Genomic DNA, 27,867 nt, shown 5'->3' on the forward strand with positions numbered 1-27,867 from the left:
AACATTTAGCATAATTTGCAAATTTGAATTCTGGCCCAAGACATTTGGCATGGTACCCTGCGTCAAATTACTCACAGAAGGAAGTGCAGGAGCCAAGCTAGCAGAATTTTGCAGCCCAGTTGATGCCATGTTGTTCTGAAGGTTTTGCTGCAACAGTGGTTGTCGTGTTTGAGTTTGATTGGCCACCGTAGGTACAGGAAGTTGCTGTGCTTGGCTGTTGACTTGGGATTGCATGTTGTGCGATCCTACAGAAATGAATCAAAAAGAAACCAGTCAAGATGCTATCAAATAACTAGCAAACATAATTGTGAGAAATATAGGAGAAAAATATTATTGAATTATGTATCTACATTATTACATAGAGACTCTATTTATAGACACTACAATACAATCCTTTACCAAGTAGGATACTATTTACTATTCCTATTTCTATTACTATTCCTATTCTTATTTTAAAAAGGATTGTATAAACCTATTCTTATTCTAACACTTCCCCTCAAGCTAGTGCATACAAGTCATGTACCTAGCTAGTTACAAATGTAATCAACACGAGGACCGATGAGGGGTTGGTGAGATATCTGCAAGTTGATCATTCGACTTCACCAATATCAATGTTCTTGTCTTCTCATGAAATACTAGATTTGATGCATAATGTCAATCAATCTCAATGTGCTTGAATTATGTGAGAAATATAGGAGAAGAATATTATTGAATTATGTATCAACATTATTACATCGAAACACTATTTATATACACTACAATACAAGATATATTAACTATTCCTATTTCAATAACTAATTCCTATTCTAGGATTGTATAAACATATTCCTATTCTAACAATAATAACATTAGAAGAAAATACAAAGAAGCATCAAAAGTAAACACGTATTTTGTAGTTTAAGATACAAGAAACAGAAGTCATTGCATTGTGAAAACTGATTCGAAAATACAAAAGAGAACTTTGACTAAGTTACTTATTAGACAAATAAACAACAGTATGTTGTACGATAAATCAAAAGCTTGTCTTCTGTCCCTTATTTTGGTTTAGCTAATAAGAAAAGAATAGTCAGAATGTAGAGAAAGAGCAGGGCCAGGACTCTGATCTAGAGCACAAACAATACTTACTAGGGGTAGGCACCTAAATTATTTTAGATCACTCAAAGATCAGCACAATGGTTCAAGCATCTAAAATTTCCGGTACACTTAGTAGCTACAGAGAGCAAACTTTTCAACAGCAGAACAAAGTAACTAGGTTTATACAAAACGTCCTGTCAGAAAAGATTTCCCTATTAGAAATACAGCACATGAGATTTCATTGTTCACCTCGACCAAGGGCATTCTGACGACTACTTGCAGGATTTGGCTGAATAAGATTTTGAGATCTTCTTGTCTCCACGATCAACATCTTTGAAGATATCTTTTGAAAATAATCTTGCTGCAATATTAGATAAATACAAGTTAAAATACATGCAACATAGTGTTGGCAATCAGTATGCAGGGTATAGTGTACGCAGAATCGCAGACCTTCAGATGAAGTAAAACATCTCAAAACAGCAGTTTAAACAAGAAAATAAATAAATTAAGTTCTTAATACTAAACTTCCTTAGGCACGCAAACAACAACATACTGAATCTGGGGAGGATAGAGTATATGCAGACCTTAAACCTACCTTATGGCGGTTCCTTGGGTGAGCAAAGACATTAAAATTAGATCTAATTATTTTTATGTGGTGGTCAGTTCCAAAAATTAGTGTAAAAAGTAGACTCTGTGAATCTATGTTGGTTACTCAAATATGAAATTATTTAATTTAATTCCATATAACTTAACTATTTCCATTTTGTGTTGACAAATATATAGTGAGTACTCTTGGGGAATTATAATTAATATGATACTATAATATTAACGTGTGAGAAAAATCTGTCAATATGCAAAATTAACCCTGTTTTTTTGGTCTTATCATCACGTAATAGGTATTTTACATAAATAAATTATCAATTAATAAAATTTACTGATCTCATCCTTAAGATGAACTGATATATAGTATCACACTCTTCCATTTCCATATTATAAGAACATTGATGAAAGCAAATATAAGTGCATCCAAGTTTATATTTTTTTAATGACAGCAATGTCTTAATAAAAATGCTAAAATAGTGACTAATGTGTTCGTTTAAAAGGGTGAAATTCTACATAAACATAATGATATGGGTGGGGGATTGAAATCTTTGCAGGTTTGGCATACAAGCGCACCGTACTGCTCTGCTTGCCATCCCTAATACAATGCGTCTAGATGACAGGAAAGACGAATGCAAGTTTATACAAGCAGAAATAACATCAATGAAGTGGAGAACAAATTGCATTATTCATGTTGAAGAATCCCACATCGGATAAAAAAGGGATGGGTGGTTTCAAGGAGAACAAAATGCATCAAGAGTCCCACATCAGATGAAAAAGGGAGGGGCGGTTTCCCTATAAGGTCTTGGAAATTACCCCCGCCCTCATGAGCTAGCTTTACAATTCGAACAAATAGAAACAAGTTTAGACTACATACCTGACTTGTAGCAGTAGAATATATCTTTTCTTCAAACGTCACTGCAATTTCCTTAAGCTCCTGTACTCTTTCTTGCCCAGAGACAGAACATGCCTCTTTAAGGTCTCCATTCTATACAACCATATCAAAAAAAGGTCACCATAAACTCTTGATAGGAGCACAATCTAGATAAATACTTCTCAAATATATTAAAAATAACTCGACATCATGCCCCTGCTACAAAAGACTAAAACTTGTTTCCTCTAAACAAATATTAGTAGTTATAATCCAATTAGCTCCAGCAAAAACCTGTCATTTCGACATATCAAGAACAAAGTCTTGATAAGATCACAATCTAGTATAATCCCACAAGTGTAATCCCACGAATGGAATCAGAGTGTACGCATACGTTACCCCTTGACTGATTACCAAAATTGGAAATATCTAGGGCATAAACTTACAATTAACTCACTCAGTACCAGTAACAAAAAGATCCCAAAATTCACCTGATAAACTGAGTTCCCAAAAAACAGAAAGAAACTGAAAAACCATGTATCAGATTGATTAAACAATACTTCTAACGGAGTGGGATTTCTTCAGAAAACCGAAGAAACACAAAAAAAGAAATAAAACCTAAAATTCAAAATTCCAAATCCAAAATCCAAAATCTTTTAACAAATTAAAGAGCAAGTCGCAAAACCAAAAATAAAAAAAAACTTACATCATGTTGCCAATCCTTTGACGCAAATCAGGCAAAAGTTGAGTCCGCCAATCACCGGAATCATAGCTCCGGCAGCCGTTTCGCTACCTTCACCGCCTCCCGGAGCCTGAGCCTGAGCCTGAACGGCCCTCCAATTATTTCAATTCATATCAATTCCAGACCAAAAATCCTTAATCCACAATCGAATATCACAATATTTCGATGAAAACTCAACTACAGATAGGATCCGAGTGTATATAAGGAACCAAACTCCCAAAGTCTGAGAGCCATGAATGGTTCTCAACTATCACAGTATGTCGAAAATAGTCCTTAATTATATATTTATCGAATTTAGTATTTTAATTATTTAAAATATTATCAAATTTAGTCTTTAACTATAAACTTTTAGTTCCTTAACTCTACACTTATAAGTTTTAGTCCTCTAAGTTTTCAAAATATTAGATTTTGTCTGTGTCTATTTTTTATATATAAATAACTTGTGTTTATATTAACAGTACTCATCTTTCTGTTGAAATTAAATTCTTAACTCATTTTTCTAGTTATTTCTCTCTCCTCACTATTTTTTCTTTAAATTACTCTTATGAAAAGAACCTTAATCTTAACGATTTAACATAAATTAATGATAAAAGAAAGATTAAGTCCTTATTTTATTTAATGGAGGATAAAATGAAGCATATTATTGTTGCTTATGAGTGGAATATGTTATGTTCCCTTCTTTCGCGGTTAACAGTTCATAATTAGTGTGATTTTTTAAAATTTTATTTTTCATACCAAAAAAAAAGAGATTTAATCTTATTACTCAAATTTCTCAACGTCAAAGAATAATAAATTCGATCTAATTCAAAGTTTAAAAAATTTTAAAAAAAATTGCAAATCTACCATATTCTAAATTTCAACTTCTAAAAAATTAAACAAATTATCTTCAATAAAGTCATCGGAGTACAAATTTTGAAATCAAAACATTTGAGTAAAGAACTTTTAATTTTTTTCTCATTACAAAAAAAAAATTTATTTCTATTAAATATAAATAAAATTGCTCCTCACACTTAAGGGGTAATAACTTTTTTTTGTTTTATAATAAGTTCTAGCATATTGAAGTCATTAGCAACAATAATATACTTTATTTTACATCAATTGAATAAAATTAAGATTTATATCTTCTTTCCTCATTAATTTTATTTTGAAATTTTGAGGTTAAGATTCTTTACATAAGAGTAATTTGACAAAAAAAAGTAGCAAGGAGAGACAAACAACTGAAAAAATAGGTTAAAATTTTAATTTCATGGAGGTATGAATTTCGTAAATGTAAACCTAAGCTATTTGTATAAAAAAAATTGACAGAGATAAAACCTGATAAGTTTTTAAATATTTAAAGGACTAAAATGACTAAAAATGGTAAGTATATAATTAAAGACCCAACTTGATAATTATATCTGATAATGTATAATTAAAGGACTATTTTGGACTTACTCCAATAGTTTAGGGACTATTATGGCGTTTTCTCCCCAAAGTCTCAATATTATTCATCCATATATAGTAATAAAATAATATCTGACTAATACCAACATGTTTATCTCTTGTGTTCAGTTGTCATTTACTCAAAATCTTTGGCCTCACTAGTGAACTCTATTTTAAGAAAATTTATGTTTGATATAATGAATTTGTTCGTGCTTTCCATATATTAGAAGTTTTAAAATAATTTTTTAATAATTTGAGTAGAGACGAAAGTGATAAAATTCTCGTTGCTTGAGTTTTCATATAATTAAATAATTTTTTTTAGTAAAACACGTGATTTTCTTGAGTAAAGGTTATGTATTGGCACAAAAAGAATGACTAGTATAGTGGTTAGCAGTATTAACTGAAATATTAGAGTCGTTAGTTTTATTTGTTATATATAATGACCTTATTGACCCAATAAAAAGAGTTGCAGCTGCTTCGATTATTTCTAATGCAAATAAAGGGGAAACTGTGTAGTAAAAAAAAATTATAAGATTTGTTGTCAATCCTTATTTGCAGGTCGGCCACTCTGTTTTCTCCATAAAATTATCCTTAGTTTGGGGGTTTCCTCGTCCATAGAGAAACTTTCAGCAATCATGAATTAAATTGTAATAAATTAAGTGATCATCGTATATGTAATTTCTTTCACTAACGAAATTAGTATACATAAGTAATGACCTGGTATTTAAATTTCATACAAATCTTTGGTAATGTAGAATGACAATAAGTTTTACATATATAACATAGTTCGTAGTTATTTTAATAGAGAAACTTGTGGTTCAATTTTCATATTACTTGTCTCCAAGAAAAACATTTTGACAGAATTTCTCATTGTAAATTCGTATTAGGAGATCGACTACTCTATTTTTTCCCCATAAAATAACGCTTAATTTGAGGGTTCCTCGTTGATAGAGAAACTTCTTGCATTTATAAATTAAATTGTTATAAATTAAGTGATATTCATATATGTAATTCGTTGCAATAACGTTAGTATACTAAGCAATGACCTGGTATTTAAATTTGATACAAATCTTCGATAATGTAGAATGAAAATAAACTTTAAGGGTTCATAATTATTTTAACAGAGTAACTTGTTGTTCAATTTTCATAATAATTGTCTCCAAAAAATATTTTGATGAAATTCCTCATTGTCATACCTTATTAGTAGGTCGATACTCTATTTTTCTCCATAACATTATGCTTAATTTGAGGGATCCTCATTGATAGAGAAACTTCTTGCATTCATAAAGTAAATTTCAATAAATTAAGTGATCGATATGCATGTAATTCGTTGTAATAACGAAATCAATATACATAAGTAATGCCTTATATTTATATTTGATGCAAATCTTCAATAATGTAGAATAACTGATTTGAATCCACCCCATGATATGTTTAGATAACAAATCAAGTTAGCTCATCATCTTGACCATGCTCTCATCACGCTCTTGGTTCTTTTCCATTTGTTCCTTGCCCATACACAACTGTAGAGAAGACACTTGGTCCTCCTTAGTATGCCATGCTCGGTTTATCTTGGTCATGTCACCAAGCAACATTGTTACCACATCAAATGGATGTCGCATTAACCATCCTTAAATGAATTGATCAACTAACTCTTTGTTCAATGTATCAAGGCTACGATAGAAATATTGCAACAACAAGTTGTCCGAAACACCATGTTAGGCATTGCAACAATAACTTTTGAAATCGCAATCAAGTTTCATGGATAGGCTCACCATCCTCTCTTTTGAAATTTTGGATGCTATCTCTAAGTTTCACCGTCTTTAAAACAGGGGAAAATATTTCAAGGAACACCTCTGTTAGTTCCTCCCACGAAGCAATTGAATTTTGTGGTAGTTCAGTCAACCACTTGGTTGCTTATCCAGTTAAGAAAAAGGAAAACAACCTCAAACAAATGGATTCTTGAGAAATATTCTTGAAGGTGAAAGGTCCACAAGCATCCACAAAGTTTCTAAGATGTTCATTGGGGTCTTCATGAGTAAGACCTCTGAATATCCCTCGCATTTTGAGCAATTGCAACATCGTTTGGGTTACATAAAACATAGCTCTTCTAGTAATAGGAGGTAACCGGATTGCTCATGTACTCTCGACGACATTAACATCCATGTTGTCCATATCTCCAATCTTATTGTTTTGCCTATAATTGCTAGAATCATCACTTCCATTTATACTCATATTTTCACCTGCAAATGGGACACAACAACAACACCAAACAAAAATGTGTACTACTACAAACAAATAAGTTTAAAAATTAACTTCACAAATTGAATTCTTAGCTACCACTCCCTAGCAGCACCACCAATTTTGATAATACTCAAATTACTCACAAAAACAATTAAATGAGTAAAAATTGCCAGCAAGATAAATATCCAACAATAGGGTCAGGGTCGAATTCCATGGGAAGGGATCTAAAAGTAAGAATTCAATGAGGAAATTAAAAATGCAAACCAATTAATTGTAATGATTAGGACAAGTGGATGGATGATTCCACCAAATTTAAGAAAAGGATTTTGAAATCAATTATCACAATTAAACTAAAAACAAGATTTAAGCAAGTAAAAGACTATCTAGGGGGTGGAAGTTGGTATCAACGTCAACAAGGGGTATGCATATTTACTCAATAATGCTAGACAAACATGGATAAACCAGTAATTGTCAACGACACAAATCTTCTTTCGATCTCAATGCATAATCTCATAGAATCTCCTTTAGGTCTCATCCATGTAAAATACAAATCAACCCAATATCTTACTAAAATTTCTCTTTCGAGCAGATTTGACAATTAGAATCGAAACTACAACTTCTCTTTCAAGCCAACTACAACAATTAAACCCAATTTGCAAGTATTAAGCTATTTAACCACTTCAATTAATCTCTTTCGAACATCTATCTAAGATCTAAGCTATGACTAAGTTTTTAATATTAACCCATAAATTGACCCCGTGTTAAATAACTCAAATACATGTATAAATAGAAGAAAAATATGGCAAGACACTAGACTTACTAAATTAAATAAACACTCAACTTCATAATCACACCTCTAGAATTGGGTTTTTGCCAAATATCATAAAAGGAAAATAAATTATACCAATTATGTTTTCAGGCGTCAAACTGTTGATAATTAGCAATAATCTTCAACATCCACTTTGAATTAAACCTTCAATTGCCAATTATAAGATTATTCAAACCCCAAAACTCTAGAGAGTAAAGTTTCTAAGCTAATATTTAAAAGTTTTTTCTCTCAATATCAAAAAGCTACATTTTCTCTCTCATTTGGGTCATTTATAATTTTCCCAAATATTAATTCGAAATTTCATACATGACATGACTGGTGACATTAGTCGTGCTCGCTTACTTGATCAGCAAATCACCATTCTATTTCTCAGCTCGCTCTTTCTTGGTTTTAGGTGTTTTGACCTCAGTTGGTGAACTCGATTGAGTTAACCTTTCACATCGGTGAATCACCAATGATCACCTTTTTCACCTATTTTAGCCTTTAATTTTTTCCAGTCTCTTATCACTTTATGCAATGGACATTTACTTTGCTCAACTGTTTCGGTGAATTGTCGTTTGTTCCTTACTTTGCCGACCTGCCTTCAATATTATCATAAGTGAACAGTGTCACCTTACGCGAGGTTCAGTCACTTTGGGTGATCCGCCCATTGTATTAGGCGGTCCTCAATTGGGAGTTTTCATTCTTTTCAATATTTTTGGCCTCTTTATTATATATTCATCCTTTCCTAGTCCTTTAACCTTCATAGTTGCAAAACATCAAAATATCATTGGATAAGGACATAAATAGGCATTGAAGGCACTATTTGTTGATCTACAAATGCCTCAAATGAGTCAAAATATCAGACTCATCAACATCCTCAACTTAAACTTTTGCTTGTCCTCAAGTAAATTAAGAACACAATCAAGTTCAATAATGATGTCTATAATAGTCTTAGTGTTAGTTAAGATGCAAGTGTCATCAAAAGACTACTAACAAGTATATGCAATATCTCAATCATGCCCAAAAAGCTTCAAATAATGAATAGCTGGTATCAATTCAAGCTCTAGCTCACTAATGCTCCCTTATAATGCAAAATCATGCTTCAACAAAAGCATTCAAATACCCTCACAACAAAAACGATTCCATGCTCTCACAAAGCACATAAACAAAGAAGTTAGGAATCACTGCAACTCTCATTCTTTGAAAGAGAAATACATGAAAGCTTCATCCCATAGATTTACCCATATTTTCCAATCATCACACAACCCGATTTTAGCAAGATTTCAAGGTTCTTTAAGGCTTGTAATAGGGCTAAGGGCAAATGTATGGTCAATTTGGCTTAGTGACTTTACTTTTTCAAATCATTGTTGTACTCATCTTTACCTCTTCTCAAGTTCTTTTTATATGGAGACTCAATCCTCAATTCTTCATTCGACTCATTCAAAACCCTTTTTATTTTATCAAGATATTTTTTCAATCCATTTTCATGCTTTTGCTAATCAATTTTTTTTATAAGGAGAGGTTCTTTTTTTTCCTACAAACATCAAGGTTGAGTCTCATTTTTCTTTCTTCTTTTTTCACTTGGCTTTCTTTCCTCCTTCCTTTCCATAACCCAACTTAGATTTTTGGCCTAAGTTGGCTATTCAAACAAACCAATGCTTGGAAAAGGATTTAAGGGTGAGAAGTTAGGGTCATATTTGGTTCAACGGGCTTCAATAAGGCTGCCAACAAATGGTATAGGCTCAAATGATGTCAAGATGATTCCACACTCTCACAACGTAGTCACAAAAGATATGAAGATTTGGCTTTCCTCTCAAAATTTATGCCCAGCCATCTCTTGCATTCACCAAAGATAAATAATTAGACTAACAAGGCAAAATCTACGAATCCACAAGCATATTTTTAAGTAGGATCTCACCACACAGGACACTTCAAACATAATCGTTTTACACAACTCTACAAAATTAAGAAGCTTGCGTGCAATGTTCATTGCAAGGATCACATAAATACGTAGCTAGTCAACACAAGATTAAAAGATCATTCAAAAGTAAAGAAACGTCGACTTCCTCTTGCAATACCAACACAAAACACATTTTTCATCAAGAGCTTTATCCATGACATCAATATTAGACAAAATTGATCCTTGAATATCAACAATGAATACAGAAGCAACATCAATCATTTCACTACTCCAAAAATCACAGGGCAATTAATAGAGAGACAAAAATGAAATCAAAACCAACCAAATGTCATAAAACCAAAATTCTAAAGTATCAAAATACAATTAAAAGGGGAATATAGACATAGATTCCCTTACCCCACCAAAAATAAACTAGTAGTGTCCTCAATGCTAAAATAAATGTACTGGAATGAGATGGGTTAAAAGTTCTTATGTCAGGTTATGACTGTGAAAAACTCCGGCCCTGTGGCTCAGTAGGGGCAGCATCACCTCAGACATCAGTACTCGACACATCTAAAGGATGATGCAAGAGTATAGCATCAACCAGGGCATTAGTGTCTACAACATCAAGAGGAGGAATAGTGAAATCTAAAGTACAGATCCCTCTAGTGCCAATCTCGGAGATCTCCAGACGAGATCTCTAACACCTCGAAAATCAGACTTAGAAGTTGCAGCAGAAAAACACCAGAAAATAGTGAACCACGACAGGGTACACAGACCGTGAAAGGAACCACGGTTCGTCAACCTGCCCGTGGTTCACACCTTCCCAACAGTGGTGGACCACAAAGCCCTTCACGGGACGTGGACTACCTCACGAGCCATGGGTAGGCTTGTGGGAAACATGCAGAACTCACTAGGATCAGGCGTCAGACCACAGAGTCCTTCACGGGACGTGGACTACCTCACGAGCCATGGGAAGGCTCGTGGGAAACATGCATAACTCACTAGGATCAGGCGTCAGACCACGGAGTCCTTCACGGGCTGTGGACTTAACGACGGGCCATGGACCTGAGCCAACAGACCCCAACCCAAGTGAAGAACCACGGTGACCTTCACGATTTGTGGTCCTTCACACGGGCTGTGGCAGGGCTCATGGTTGGCCCCCTCCCAGAATCAATAGACACTGGACAATAGACCACGACCTACTGGACAGGTAGTGGTCCCTTTAGCGGTCCGTCATAGGGTCCGTAGAAGGCCTCCGTCAGTTTTAAGTAAGGTCATTTTGGTCTTTTCCCCTATGCGTTGGACACCTAAACTACGTCTTTTAACCCCTAAACTACGTAGTTTTGGTCAGTTTAAGCCTAGTAACTTAGTCAAGACTTACCCTAGTCAGTTCTTTCATGAAAAAATCATCAAACTTAGAGTAAAATAGAGGGAAAAGTTGAGCAGCCTCTCAAGAACACGCAATAAGTTTTCTTTAGTTTCAGCCCCGAAATCGAAAGATTTCTCCATGAATCTCGTCACCAAGGATGTGGGATTTCACTAGTGGATTCCTTTCTTCCACTAGGTCCCTAGAATTTAGTCAGATTCTTGATTCTCTATCTCTTGTTTAGACCTAGGGTTTCTAGAACTTTAGAAAGTTGTGGTGATTTAGGTGTTATAATGTTCATAATCAGATTATCATGTTTTCGTAACTTTGTTGCTTAGTTCCTTGCATTAAACTCAGAACCCTAGTTGTGTAGATTCGTTTAGTTCATGAATTACACTAGCTAGGTCAGATAAACAAATATACATGCCTCAGATTTCAAATGTTTCATTATCAGTACTTAAAATGATGCATTCTTAGTTAGCATGTCAGAATATTGAGCTAGTTAGCATATTTCAGTTATGTTGTATTGTACACATTTCCAGTTGGTAGTAGGCTTAACATCGAGTTGGGCTAGGGTTCAGCGTACCCGAATAGTCCCAAAACTACGTGCCCCCGTAGGTTTGTAAGTGCCCTCTATGGGCATCATATTTAGTGATCACGCCAGTCATGACTTTATACCCCAGGCAAGATATATTGGGTCCTCTCGATGGGGCGTATACATTGGACTCCACGTTTAGCTCACTTTGTTTTATGTCGGTTAATAATAGCTCCTACAGTCAGACTTTAGTGCATTTGACTAGGATTTCAGTTTATACTTCAGTAGTCAGTCAACATGTCCAATTCATGATTTTGTACTAGGTCATTCAGTTAGGTTTTCAACATGTTTCAGTATTTACATTCAATTTAGATTATATCATTGCTCAGTATGCTTTGTTCAGTTTATGTATTTTGTTCAGCTTATGTTTATTCAGCTATATTCTATATCCTGCATGATCAGTACATTCCAAGTACTGACGCATACTCTGTGCTACATCCTTTCATGATGTATGTTCAGGTACTCAACATTCAGATTACGCATAGATTGGTTCCCGATCCGTATTTCAGCAACTTTAGTGGTGATTCCTCATACTCCTAGGACAATAGACATGTTTCCTATATTCAGTCTTTCATTTTAATTTTCAGTTTTGCTAGGGTTAGCTTGGGGCATGTCCCAGTAACTCTAGTCAGTTAGAGGTTTTTTCAGACATAGTATTAGGTTCAACTTTAGATTGAGTTTGATCTTTCAGTTGTGATTGAACTCTCATTATATTTTCATATATTCAAACTAGTTGGGTATTCCCCACCTTTCAGTTAATATTTTTTTAAGCTTCTGCATAGTATGTTTTATTCAGTTATCTTTTAGTATGCTTATGATATGCTAGACACAGGGTTAGCTTAGGGTCACTCGTGATCCTAGGTACCGTGTTACGTCAAGGGGGTAGTTTCGGGGCGTGACAAACCTGGTATCAGAGCCTTAGGTTTAAGAGTCCTAGGATGTCTGAAAGCTGCACTAAGTAGAGTCCTTTTCATGGGTGTGAAGTGAACCATATCTAATGAGAGGGAGGCTAGGAAGTGTTTTAGGAAAACTTCACTTTCTTGTTATTCTTATCGTGCGTGGGTATGATCTCTTTTCTAATTTGTCGTTATGCATTTCAGATCATGCCTCCTCATAGAACTTATGCAAGGAATGCTAATGCACGCAATGCTAATGTTGTTCCTCCAGTCCTAGACCATGAGGTTTCGAACGCAGAGTTTCAGAATGTTATCCAGCTCTTGGCTCAAAGTGTTGCCAATTAGAACAACCAGCCTGCTCCAGTTCCAACAAATATTAATAATGGGTCAGCTGCAACCAGGGTTTGAGATTTTATTTAGATGAATCCGTCAGAGTTTCTAGGGTCACAGGTTGGTGATGACCCACATAATTTCATTGATGAGGTTAAGAAGATCTTTGGAGTAATGCAAATAACTAGTAATGATAGGGTAGAGTTGGCATCCTACCAACCTAGGGATGTGGCTCACATTTGGTTTACTCGGTGGAAAGAAAACAAGGGTACTGATGCAACTCCTATGACTTGGGAGTGTTTTACTGGAGCTTTTCTGGATAGGTTCTTTCCGAGGGAGTTAAGAGAGGCTAAAGCTCATGAATTTATGAATTTGAGGCAAGGTACAATGTTAGTCCAAGAGTACGGGATGAAGTTCACTCAATTCTCCAGGTATGCTCTACAAATGGTTGCTGATTCGAGGGCGCAAATGAATACGTTTCTGTTTGGGCTATCTGACTTAGTGAAGATAGAGTGCATGAATGCTATGTTGTTAGAGGAGATGAATATCTCTAAGCTGATGACTTATGCTCAGTAGGTTGAGAGAGATAAGCTTAGTGAAATGGCTAAGGACAATAAGAAGGTTAGAACATGCAACTATGATTACTCTCAACAGAAATCGGGTGGTGAAAATCGCTCACAATTTTAGCAGAGGTCTACAGCCCCAGCACCTTCATCATCTAGTGCTCCATCCCCCAAGTTTCGACAAGATCAGAAAGGTAGGGCATCATGCTCTAAGTCTCAAGGGAGTAATTCAGGACTTTCCCAACTTGTCCAAAGTGTGGTAAGAACCATCCGAGTGAGTGTCTTGCTTGCAAGAAAGGGTGCTTTAGGTTGAGGGATTTCCCTTCTGCCAGGCAGTGGCAAGAAGGTAACAACAATAGGGCTCAATCTACAACTTCAGCAACACCAGCAGGTCGCCCAACTCAGCAGGGTGCTTCATCTGGTACAGGTGGCGGTTAACGCCAGAACAAGTTGTATGCTCTTCAGGCTGGCCATGATTAGGAAGATTCTTCTGATGTAGTCACTGGTACGTTGAGAGTCTTTCATTTAGATGTTTATGCGTTGCTAGATCTAGGGGCTACTCTTTCTTTTGTAACTCCCCATATAGCAGTAAACTTTGGTGTCAGTCCAGAAACTCTTTCAGAACCCTTCTTAGTCTCTACTCCAGTCGGTGACCCAGTTATATCTAGACAGGTATACAACCCTGTCACAATCTCTCAGAAAGTCACCCCAACAGATCTTGTAGAGCTAGAAATGGTAGATTTTGATGTCATTCTAGGACTGGATTGGTTACATTCATGTTATGCCTAAGTCGATTGTAGAACTAGAATCGTCTGGTTTCAGTTTCCAAACGAGTCAATCTTAGAATGGAAGGGTAGTAGCTCAGTGCATATGGGTCGATTCATTTCTTACCTTAAGGCCAGAAAGATGATTTCCAAGGGGTATATCTATCATCTTGTTCAAGTTAAGGATTCAAACTCTGAAACCCAACTCTTGAGTCAGTCCTAGTTGTAAAAGAGTTTCCAAAAGTACACCAAGAAGATCTTCCCAGAGTTCCTCCCAAAAAGGAATTTGACTTCGATCTCCTTCCAGATACCCAGCCTATGTAGATTCCTCTTTACAGAATGACTCCAGCCGAGCTTAAGGAATTGAAAGAGCAGTTGAAAGACCTTCTAGATAAGGGCTTTATCAGACCTAATATCTCTCCATAGGGTGCTAAGTATTGTTCGTGAAAAAGAAAGATGGTTCTCTCAGAATGTGCATTGACTATCGACAGTTGATCAAAGTCACAATCAAGAATAAGTATCCCATCCCAGGATTGATGACTTGTTCGACCAACTTCAGAGTGCTAGTTGCTTTTCTAAGATAGACCTCAGATCCGGCTATCATCAGCTCAGTGTAGAGATAGTGACATTCCGAAGATAGCTTTCAAAACACGATATGTTCATTATGAGTTTGTAGTTATGTCTTTTGGACTAACAAATGCTCCTGCAGCTTTCATGGACTTAATGAACAGGGTGTTCAAGCAGTATTTGGACTTATTCATTATTATCTTTATTGATGATATCCTCATTTATTCTCGGAGTGAGAAGGAGCATGCGACTCATCTAAGATTTGTTCAACAAACTCTCAAAGATCGCTAGTTATTCGCTAAGTTCAACAAATGTGAATTTTGGTTACAGTCTGTCGCTTTCCTTGGTCATGTGGTATCTAGCGAAGGAATCCGAGTGGATTCTCAGAAAATAGAGGCAATGAAACAATGGCCCAGATCCACCTCTCTAATAGATATCAGAAGATTCTTGGGTTTGGCCGGTTATTATAGGAGATTTGTGGAAGGATTTTCATCCATAGCTTCCCTATTGACCAAGTTGACTTAGAAAAATGTTAAGTTTCAGTGGTTAGATGAGTGTGAGAAAAGTTTCTCGGAACTAAATACTAGGTTGACTACAACTCCGGTCTTGACTCTACTAGACGGTTCAGATGGTTATGTAATCTATTGTGATGCATCCAGGGTCGGCCTAGGTTGTGTATTGATACAATAAGGTAAGGTCATAGCTTATGCTTCTAGATAGCTTAAGGTTCATAAGAAGAACTACCCGACTCATGACCTCGAGTTTACAGCCGTAGTATTTGCCTTAAAGATTTGGAGACAATACTTGTATGGTGTTCATGTTGATGTATTCATAGATCATAAGAGCCTTCAATATGTGTTCACCCAGAAAGAGTTGAATCTTCGTCAGAGGAGATGACTTGAATTCCTAAATGACTATGATATGAATGTGTTTTATCATCCCGGTAAGGCCAATGTAGTAGCTGATGCTCTTAGCAGATTATCTATGGGTAGTGTAGCACATGTTGAGGAAGAAAGGAAAGAATTAGCAAAAGATGTTCACCGGCTTGCTCGCTTAGGAGTTGGTCTTACGGACATGTCAAAGGGTGGACTGATAGTTCAGAATAGATCAGAATCTTCATTGGTATTGGAGGTTAAGGAAAAACAAGATAGTGATCCTATATTGCTTTGGTTAAAAGGTGTAGTTCATCAGCAGAAAGTAGAGGTTTTCTCCCAAGGGGGAATGGTGTGCTTCGTTACCAGGGTCGCTTGTGTTCCTAATGTGGGTGAGTTGAGGCAACTGATCCTTACAGAGGCTTAGGGTATTCCATTAATCTAGGTGCCACTAAGATGTACCGTGACCTATGGGAAGTCGTTTGGTGGAATGGCATGAAGAGAGACATAACAAATTTTGGTAGAACATAAAAAACCAGGAGGTGTGACTGAGGAGATTAACATTCCTACATGGATGTGGGAAGTGATAAACATGGACTTCTTCACGGGTTTACCGCATACTCGCAGACACCATGACTCCATTTGGGTGATAGTAGACAGAGTTACTAAGTCCGCTCACTTCTTGGCTGTCAGGACTACAGATTTGGTGGAGGACTACGCCAAACTTTACAATAATGAGATAGTCAAGTTGCATAGGGTTCCTTTTTCTATCAGCTCAGATAGAGGTTCTCAGTTTACCTCTCATTTTTGGAAGTTGTTTCAGAAAGGTCTTGGTACCCTAATAAATCTTAGCACAACATTTCATCCACATATGGATGGTCAGGGAGAGAGTACCATTCAGACCTTAGAGTATATGTTAAGAGCTTGCATGATCGACTTCAAGGGAAGTTGGGATGATCACCTTTCTCTTATAGAGTTCGTCTACAACAATAGTTGCCATTCTAGCATCCAGATGGTCCCTTATGATGCATTATATGGGCGTAGATTCAGATATCTAGTTGGTTGGTTTGAAGTAGGTGAAACAATATTGATTTGGCTAGATTCGGTTCATGAAGATATGGAAAAAGTTCAACTCATCAAGGATAGACTTAAGACAACCCAGAGTCGTCAGAAGTCCTACGCAGATGTGAGGATGAGGGACTTAGAATTTGAAATTGATGATTGGGTTTTCCTGAAAGTGTCACTTATGAAGGGGCTGATGAGATTTGGCAAGAAAGAGAAGCTCAGTCCAAGATATGTAGGTCCTTACAAGATCCTGAAAAGGGTTGGTAATATGGCATATGAGTTAGAGTTACCATCAAAACTAGCAGTCGTGCATCCAGTCTCTCACATTTCCTTGTTGAAGAAGTGTGTTGGTGATCCAACATCGATAGTACCATTAGAGAGTGGCTGTGAAGGACAATCTCACTTATGAAAAGGAGCCTGTTGAAATTCTTGATCGTCAGGTTCGTAGGTTGAGAAATAAAGAAGTCACTTCAGTGATTGTTTTGTGGAGGAATCAGTTTGTAGAGGGAGCTACTTGGGAAGTAGAAACAACCTTGAAAGCCAAGTATCCTCATCTCTTTCCTTCCGAATTCATTTCATCTTGAGGTAATAGTTCCTCTCTAGTCTCTTAGCTTACTCTTGCGTAAATTCAGTCTTAGGATCATATTCTTTCAGTTGTTTTTTGCATTTTCAGCATAATTACATGTTCTTGGAACCCAATTCAGTCAGAAATTTGTTTCTTTCACTTCGTGGTAGGGATTGCAACTCCGTCCTTCCATACACATCTAGTTTAGACTTTATTAGAGGATGAATGTTCCTAAGAGGGAGATATTGTAACACCTCAGAAATCAGACTTAGAAGTTGCAACAGAAAAACATGAGAAAATAGTGAACCACAGTTGGGTTAATGGACTGTGAAAGGAACCACGGTCCATTGACCTGCCCGTGGTTCACACCCTTGGGGTAGTGATGGACCACAGATCCCTTCAAGGGCTGTGGACCACCTCACGAGCCGTGGGAAGGCTCGTAGGAGCTAGGCAAAACTGACCAAGCTTAGGCATAATACCATGTAGTCCTTCACGGCCGTGGTCATGACGACGGGCCGTGGTGGCGGTCGTGGACTTAAGCTAGCAGACCTCAACCCAAGTGAAGAACCATGGTGACCTTCACGGTCTATGATCCTTCACACGGGCCGTGGTAGGGATCGTGGTTGGCCCCCTTCCAGAGCCAATAAACTCTGTCCAATAGAGCAGACCCAGTTGACGGGCCGTGGTCCCTTTGACTGTCCGCCATAGGGTCCATAGAAAGCTTTCGTTAGTTTTTAAGTAAGGTCGATTTGGTCTTTTCCCCTATGCGTTGGAAACCTAAACTACATTGCTTAACACATAAACTACGTCGTTTAACCCCTAAACTATGTAGTTTTGGTCAGTTTAAGCCTAGTAACTTAGTCAAGACTTACCCTAGTCGATTCTTTCATGAAAAAATCATCAAACTTACAACAAAATAGAGGGAAAAGTCGAGCAACCTCTCAAGAACACGTAATAAGTTTTCTTTAGTTCCAACCCCGAAATCAAAATATTTCTCCGTGAATCTTGTCACCAGGTATGTGGGATTTCACTTGTGGATTCCTTTCTTCCACTAGATCTTTAGAAGTCATTCAGATTCTTGATTCTCTATCTCTTGTTTAGACCTAGTGTTTCTAGAACTTTAGAAAATTGTGGTGATGTCATTGTTATAGTGTTCTTAATCAGATTATCATGTTTTCGTAACATTGTTGCTTAGTTCCTTGCATTAAACTCGAAACCCTAGTTGTGTAGATTTGTTTAGTTCATGAATTACACTAGGGTCAGATAAACAAATATACATGCCTCAGATTTCGAATATTTCATTATCAGTACTTAAATGATGCATTCTTAGTTAGCATGTCAGAATATTGAGCTATCTAGCATATTTTAGTTATGTTGTATTGTATTGTACACATTTCCAGTTATGTTGTATTGTACACATTTTCAGTTGGGATTAGGCTTAACACCGAGTTGGACTAGGGTTCAGCGTACCCATATAGTCCCAGAACTACGTGTCCCCATAGGTTTGTAAGTCCCCTTTGTGGGAATCATATTTGGTGATCACACAGTCATGCCTTTATACCCCTGTCATGGTATATTGGGTCCTCTCGATAGGGCATATACATCAGACTCCACGTTTTACTCACGTGGTTTTATGTCGGTTAATAGTAGCTCCCACATTCAGACTTTAGTGTATTTGACTAGGTTTTCAGTTTATACTTCAATAATCAGTCAACATGTCCTGTTCATGATTTAGTACTTGGTCATTGCATTCAGTTAGGTTTTCAGCATGTTTTAGTATTTACATTCAGTTTAGATTATATTATTGCTCAGTATGCTGTATTCAGTTTATGTATGTTGTTCAACTTATGTTTATTCACTATATTCTATATCATGCATGCTCAGTACATTCCAAGTACTGATGCATACTCTGCACTACATCCTTTCATGATGTAGGTTCAGGTACTCAACATCCAGATCACGCATCCCGATTTGCATTTCAGCAACTTCAGTGGTGAGTCCTCATACTCCGAGGACAATAAACATGTTTCCTATATTCAATCTTTCGTTTATGTTTTCAGTTTTGCTAGGGTTAGCTGGGGGCATGTCCCAGGAACTCTAGTCAGTTAGAGGTTTTTTCAGACATAGTATTTGGTTCAGCTTTAGATTGGGTTTGTTCTTTCAGTTGTGATTGAACTCTCAGTTCATTTTCATATATTCAGACTAGTTGGGTATTCCCCACCTTTCAGTAAATACTGTTTATAGCTTCCGCATAGTATGTTTTATTCAGTTATCTTTTAGTATGCTTATGATATGCCAGACACAATGTTAGTTTAGGGTCACTCGTGATCCTAGGTCCCGTGTTATGTCAATGGGGTATCTTCGGGGCGTGATAAGATCTCTCCAATGTAGCGTGAACAATCAACTCTCCAATCTATGTAGCTCTGCTAAGTCCTCTAGACTCATCTGATCATCAGCCCTCACAAACTCATTCTCATCAATTTAGTGGCTAAACCATCATAATCCTCATCTCCTATATGCTCAGACTCACCTACTACTGGTTGCTCAGCTGCCCCAGAAGGTCCATCTCCTCTAAAATTAGTCAGAGGTAAAGTTGTGGGCATCTCAGGCAAGGGTACCTCACCCTGCAACATAGAAAAATTGGTGGACCTTAGCTAGTCCACGTATACCCTTCAAAGTAGCTATATCACTCCTCAACTCAGTCAACACAGTAGAACTACCCTCATTCCTCTCACGCTCCTCAACTCTAGAAGTGATTTATCTAACCTCTCCATATAGGAAGCTAACCTAGCTTGATGGCTCAAAACCTCAGCCCGCATAGGGAATATGACAATCTCAATAGCTGCATTAATCATCTTAGGCACCTCCATTTCAAGGCGAGACACCCTAACATCCATATAATGGGAAAGGTTGCCCATCTGATAGATCAAGTCCTATGTCAATGGAGGCTGGAATGTAGGGGAGGTGCTGCAGATCTAGAAGGCTCAAACGAAGTGTGAAGGATACATGAGGGCACCATAGTAGGAGTGGGATGGCATCGTCTGACACTAAGGTAGTAAGATCTACTACCGGCGTGGTGCTAGGTGGTGGCGGCTTCCTTTTGGACGCGTCATATCTCAAGTAATCAGCCTCAATCTTTCAAATATCATTCGATGAGGCGAGGGTCACTCTAATATCTGCCCTCTCTCTGAATGAAATCCAGTTGCCTCACATAATTAAGTGATCAAGGCAGGGAATTGAAGAGAAGTTTGCTCTTGCATAGCCTGCATGAACATTTCTTCCTTAATAATTTAGCCCTCGTGTATCACTTCCCGATCAATGATTGTACCCAATAAGACTCTCTTTGGGTGCCGGATGATTGACTCGTTCCATGAAGCATGAGGTTGTTATTGATAAACCTAAACAAAAAATGAGCCATAATATTGATATTCTTGTTTTCAATCTTCACCTCGTCAACCAACCACGGGGGAGTAATGTCTGAAATTAAGGGTGACAACCACCCCTTCAACTCATCTAGTTTATGCTTCATCCAAAGCTTGTACATATTCGTCTTCTGACCAGCCATTCTCAAAACATTATTTATCGTTGCTCGGCCACACTGTACCATATTGCCTCAGACTTCAACATCCTTCAAAGGCTTCCAAACCACCCATATTCTCTTCTTGGGGAGTGCCTTGGCATAGGCATTGTAGAATTCCCGAACCCATTCTAGGACATATGGTGGTCGAGCTCTAGTGAACTGCTAAAACTTGTTGAATTTGATAGTGTCCCAGATGGCGGGAAGTCACTCATGACCCCATCCGTCGACAATCTATGCTCTGTTAAAATAGTACACTCCTCAATTGCTTTTAAAATGGTGAGGGTCCTTAGAGTGATGACTTGAAGTACCCTTGAAGTAACATTTTCATTGGGACCCTACATCAATATGGAGTGAATTGCGCTCCTATTCTTTGATACAACCTCCTTCACCTCTAGGTGCTAGTGTAGTATCTGCTGCATTGTCACCCTCATCATCAGTCCAAGAGAATTTTAGTATTGGCTTTTCAAGGTTAAATGATAAAGATGTGGGTGCATCAACTAAGGCCCTCTCCCAATTACTAGTAGCCTCAACAACTTTCTTCTATTTCTTTTCACTCACACTCTTAGAAGTGTGCAGAGTGACTTGTTTTTCTTTTGAGGGCTCTTTGATGACCACCCCCTTTTGATTTTTGTGTGGAAGTGGAGGAAGAAAGTCAGAGTCAGAAAAGATGCCCTTCTAGTCTCTTGACCTTTAGTTTTGGCCATTTTCTTGTAAAGCACAACATTTCAAAGGAAACATCGAGTAAAGGTTGGTTGAAAATATTTGCACAAAGAAGCACAGTTGAAACGAGTTTCTTGAGGCTCACTGAATGGTTAGGCGAGCTCAGATGAGATCACTGAAGTTGTCAAGATAAAAAAATATTTCCACTCTGGTATGAATGGCGATGTCAACTCCAACTCAGTGATTTGCCAAGCTGGTTCGGCGAGCTTAGACAAGCTCACCAAAAGTGACAGTGTCAAATAGTTCAAATCCAGGCATGCTGGACAGTGTCAACTCCAAATTGGTGATTTTTTGAGATGGTTAGGCGAGCTAAGACAAGCTCATCAACAGTGATAGTACCTAGGCAAAAAGGCGACCTGAGACTTACTCGGTAATTCGCCTAATTACCTTGGTTGGATAAGGCAAACTCACCGAACAGGTAATTTAGCCAACACCCAATTTTCAAATTAACCACAAAAATTCGACAACATCCAACACCTAAACATATTAACATGCTACCCATAGACCCATTCTTACCTCCGGGTACTTAGACTTCCCCTAAAATCAACAAAATATTGCTAAATCGATGATTTGTCCTTAAGAAAGACGTCACCCTATCTCTCATTGGAAAAATTCAATCCATTAGACAACACTTGGCTAATTAGAATTCTCCCAAGTAAAATTCATACAAGACCCATAATATTCATCAATCAAGTTTCAACTAGCAACCCACACAATTAATTTTTTGCAATTTGGGCACAAAATCAACAGTTTTAACTCATGGGGAATATTCAATCGACTAATTTAATGCGTACCAGCATGATTCACACATCAAAATAACAAAATCAATAGGTAACACAACAATATGCACATTTTGCAAGTAAAAACATGAGTTTTTAACTCGAAAACCAAACTCAATAGGAAAGGGTTCTTCGAAAAAAAGGGAGGAAGAGTTGGGTTGAGAATCACACGCAAGCACGCACTCTAAGAAAGCAAATCAAAGCAGAAAAGGTTATAATATTGTATTTAGACTAAGAATATAGTGTCGGAAGTGAAAAATTTCAAAAAGATCAAATGATGAATATTTAAAAAAGAAACGACCCTTGACCTTTCACTGTCAGACGCACTCAACGGTCTGCGACTAACGTCGCCGAACGCGTTCAACAAATCACCGAAGGAGCTCAATCTCACTGATGATGCATATATAAATATCCAACTTGAAGTTCAACTCGGTAGATTCGATGTTTACCAAATGCCATTTGGTGGATCACTGACCAGGTACCTATACGTGAAAGTTAACAGTACCGTTTTAAAAAATTCTTGTCTAATAAGGTGAACATGAAAATGTCCGCCAAACCAATTCGGCAAATCATTGAATGGGTATTTGTATCACCCATGTTGTCCTTTTCAGCTTTTGACTTCATTTCAACCTGCACTCATAATACATGTTATTGAAAGCAATACAGTAATCTTGGGTTATGTCACGACCCGAGAGTACCCCCTAGTCGTAACATGGCGTATTCGACCCCGAAAGGGCCTTATACGAGCCACATAGTCATTCATTGCATTCAATAATGAAAATAGTGCGGAATAAAAAAAAAAACTTATTTACATCCACACATTTAAACTTCTTAAAACAACTTTAAAAACACACAGCGGAAGTCTAAGTCTCACATGGCCATCTTAGACACAGTCGCAAAACATAAGTAGGGACACGGCCCTTTACAATCAAAAGAAGTCTATTAAGTCTATTACATGAACAAAAGGACTTAAAAGTCTTATCCTCGAATCCATGAGGACATACCAAGTCTTGGAGGAAAGCAATCCAACACTTCAAACTAGCTAGGAGTGATCACTTGCCGGAACCTACACTTATAGAAAATAGAGAAATATGGAATTAGCACAATTAAGTACTAAGTATGATGACCATGCAAAACATGCTTTAAAAAGGGACATTTTAGTTAGAAACCATGCATTATGCCACCTTTTTGAAATATCATGAACAATAGTATAAAAGACATACAAGACAAGCATAACATCAAGTAAGTCATAATATCACCTTTAAACAATATCAACATGAAAACCTTTACCTTGGACCTTCACCTCAAGAAACCCTTATGCTATACCTCGTGCAATGTATGGGTGACGTCCCATACCACCATCCATACTAAGGCACCACATTTAGGTCACTTAAAGTAACTTATCATTCCTTCTTTCACCTTTGCACAATATTCATACATAAGAGGTATATCATTAATTAAGACATGACAAGGGAAAATAACTCATAATATAACCCAAGTATAGCATGCATCTCATATTAAACATTTGAGAGCCAACATTCTTTAATAACCTCATTTAGGGCACATTTGTGTCACATACATTAGGATTTAGAGAAACTCACTATGACCCTCTCCAAGCCTACTCGTGCAATGTATAGGTAGCATCCCATACTACTACCTACACTTTGTAGAGCTTATCAAGAAACCATAATAAAATCTCACATGATGGGAAGTAAGCGTTTAACCGACATAGACCATGAGAGCTTGTCATGGAATCCGGTGTCATAAGTCCCCACACCGTAAAGAGGTGGTCTACTTGCCTAAGGAAGACCGGTATATAGCTTAATGGATCCACTAGCTTCCTATGCGGGCACATAGTTTATGGGATAAGGTAGACGATCATTGAAACTCATGCCTAACTGTCGGGGGAGTTTCCATCTAACCAAATCCGCTCGGTGCTTAGCCTACATTCCCATAGAATAGTTCATTACTTTGACATCATCACACATGAAAGGGTGCCATAAGCCTACCGATTCAAGGTACATTATTTAACACATGAAAGGGTGCCATAAGCCTACCGATTCAAGGTACATTTAGGAAAGCTCATTAACTCCTCTTGAAAGGGTGCCATGGGCCTACCGATTCAAGTCTCATCATTAACCTTTATGGAAAGGTGCCATAGGCCTACCGAATCCAAGGTTCATTACTTATCATTAATGGAAGGGTGCCATTAGCCTACCGATCCAAGGTTCATTATAAGCATGTGTGGAAGGGTGCCATAAGCCTACCGATCCAAGGATTCAACAATCAACAATATAATCATTTATACAAGAAAATGATGCATAAGCCCTACCAATTCAAGGTATACTTTATATTGAAGAATCCTTCATATTATATCATCAACATTCATGAGTGTCATCAACACATCTCTGGATTTCCATACATCTCATAACTCAAACTTTAAAGCATCGATTCATCAATTCTCCATAGTTGGACATTTTGTCAAACACCTTGAAGGCATGTAATAGAATCAAAGAGCATGGAAAAATAGGGTAGTAATTATGCAACCAAACCAGTGAACAACCTACAACAACACCTTTACATTCATAATTAAACACCTCCACCATAAGTGGATCAAACCAAGCAAGAACAATTTTATCCCTAATATGAGATTAAACCAACTTACCATCCTCCAAAGCCATAATAACCATTACTCAATTCCCAACAATTCTATCACCACAAGGTGATTCACCCATAATTTGCCCATAAGACCACAATCCTCAATTCATCCATATACCAACAATTCATCAACATTAAATCATAGGCATTAAACCCACTTCATAAGCAAATTCAAGTCTTTTAATGAAAACATGGGTTCTTGAAGAAGTTTCATATAAAATCATCTTAAAATCATAAATACAATTTCAATTCACCAATATAATGACTTTGAAAACATTTTATCCATGAACCCATACCTAGAATAGAAAATAGAAATTTTGTTCTTTGAAGACTTTTGAAACCCTTTTTAATGGACTCCTTGAAGGAAAGATAATCAAGGATCAAGGGTCACCATACCTTTGCTATGATTCCCCAAGAAAATTGATGAAGAAAGCCTTGAATCCAAGCCCTAGCTCCAAGTTCTTCTTCTTCTTAATGAAGGATTGTAGAGAGGGAAATGTTTTTAGGGATGGGAATTGGATTATGGTATCTAGGAAATAATATAAGTCCTTTGAAAAAAAGGGTCCAACACTTAGAAAAATTTTCAGGCGGGTGAACAGTAATGAACAGTAACATTAGCTACTGGAATTTGCATTTTCTGCCGGACAGACTTTACGAAAATGGGCATAACTTCTTCGTCCGAACTCCGAATGAGATGAAACGAAGTGCGTTAGGTAGCTAACTCAAAGGGCTTTCCATGGATATATTATGGCCACCCAAATAATTTGTGTGCTAGGAGATATGACCCTCCAAAGTAGACCCTCGAAAAAGGCTTCACTTGGAAATTTCGGATTTTGATACGGTTGCTCTAAAATTTGGGTTAGACCCATTTCCCACTCAATTTGACCCCCTAAACAAGAATATGAAGTTGGATTTTCGAGAAACGAAACGGATCTTTTAGTATACCGCTAAACAAGTTTCCGGTAACTTCCGAAGCACATTTTTAAGAACTTTTGGGTCAAATTCAAATATAATCATTTCATTAAGTTCTCGACTCCAAACTCACATGTGAGGCTCTAGTTTCACTCTATCATTTTCCGAGTCGTTACAGGTTACCTTCTAAGAAACACTGTATTTAACATCGTGACACAACATAGTTCTTACTCATAAAACATCATTCTTGGGGTTGTGGATGGTTTCACTAGGCAAAGTTCCTTTTTGCCTTGGATTTAAATAAGAGGAGATTTGACTCATTTGAGTTTCCGACTGTTTAATTGACAAGGAGTGGAAAGTAACCATTTGAGTCAAAGTGAAGAAATCATTTTTCAACTCTTTCAACACTTCGTCAGAACCTTCAACTTTGTTAAAGATCCTAGTCAACATATCATCAATTCAATTTCCTTCCGATCTAGCATGCTCTTTGGGTTTGGGACGATCATGAGGTGGTATTAACCTATCCTTGCCAGCCTCATGATCCTTCCAATTTCCTCCTCTGTCTTGCTAATCTCTCCAGCCACTATCCCTATCTTTAGTCTAACCTTGGTTTCCACCCAGTCTAGGATAGCTAGGATGAGAACCCCTCATTTGGTTCCCCAAGTATAGAACTTCTTCATTTTATAATGCTTTAAAATTGTCATCATTCGGGCATTTCCCACTGCTCACACCATAGTTGAGTTCACCGATTTGAATCCACCCCATAACATGTTAAGATAACAAATAAAGTTGGTTCATCATCTTGGCCATGTTCTCAGTACACTCTTGGTTCTTTTCCATTTGTTCCTTGCTCATACCCAACTATAGAGAAGACAATTGGTCCTCCCTAGTATGCCATGCTCGATATATCTTGGTCATGTCATCTAGTAACATTGTTGCCACATCAAATGGTTGTCACATTAACCCTAATTGAATGAGTTGGTCATCTAACCTTTTGTTCATTGTATCAAGGCTACAATAGAAATATTGCAACAAGAAGTTGTTCAGAACACCATGTGTCAGGCATTGCAATAAGAACTTTTGGAATCGCAACCAAGTTTTGTGGATAGGCTCACCATCCACTCTCTTGAAATTTTTGATGTTATCTCTATGTTTCACCATCTTCCAATGAGGGAAAAATCTTTCAAAGAACACTTATGTTAGTTCCTTCCACAAAGTTGTTGAATTTTGTGGTAATTTAGCCAACCACGTGGTTGCTTCTCATGTTAAGGAAAAAGGAAACAACCTTAAACGAATGGATTCTTGAGAAATATTCTTGAAGGCGAAAGGTCTACAAACATCCACAAAGTTCCTAATATGCTCATCGGGGTCTTTATGAGCAAGACCTCCGAATATACCTCACATTTGGAGTGATTGCAACATCATTCCGGTTACATGAAACATATAGCTCTCCAAGTAGTAGGAAGTGACCGGATTGCTCCTATACTCTTGACGACATTAACATGCATGTTATCAATATCTCCAATGTTATTATTTTGCCCATACTGACTAGAAATGTCACTTCCATTTATACTCATATTTCACCTTTAAATGGAGCACAACAACACCAAACAAAAATGTATTCTACTACAAATAAATAAGTTTAAAAATTAACTTCACAAATTGAATTTTTAGCTACGACGCTATTTTTGATAACACTCAAATTACTCACAAAAACAATTAATTGAGTAAGCGATCGCTAGCAATATAAATACCAAACAATAAAGTTGGGGTCGAATCCCACAGGGAGTGATAAAAAATTAAGAATTCAAAGAGGAAATTAAAAATGCAAACCAATTCATTGTAGCAATTAGGATAAATGGGCGGAGATCCCACCAAATTTAAGAAAAGGATTTTGGAATCAATTATCAAAATTCAACTAAAAATAGGGTTTAAGCAAGTAAAAGACGATCTAGGGGTGTGTGAGCT

At 37.1% G+C, this 27,867-nt stretch overlaps 1 protein-coding gene across 2 annotated transcripts in view; it reads right to left on the reverse strand.

Annotated features, from left to right (window-relative positions):
* The window catches only part of LOC125820984 (uncharacterized), a 443,574-nt gene that overhangs the window by 290,444 nt on the left and 125,263 nt on the right, over positions 1-27,867 (reverse strand). The gene's annotated exons all lie outside the window — the stretch shown is intronic.

The sequence above is a fragment of the Solanum verrucosum genome, unplaced genomic scaffold, assembly GCF_900185275.1.
Source record: "Solanum verrucosum unplaced genomic scaffold, falcon-dt-bn FXZP01000232.1, whole genome shotgun sequence".
Lineage (NCBI taxonomy): Eukaryota > Viridiplantae > Streptophyta > Magnoliopsida > Solanales > Solanaceae > Solanum > Solanum verrucosum.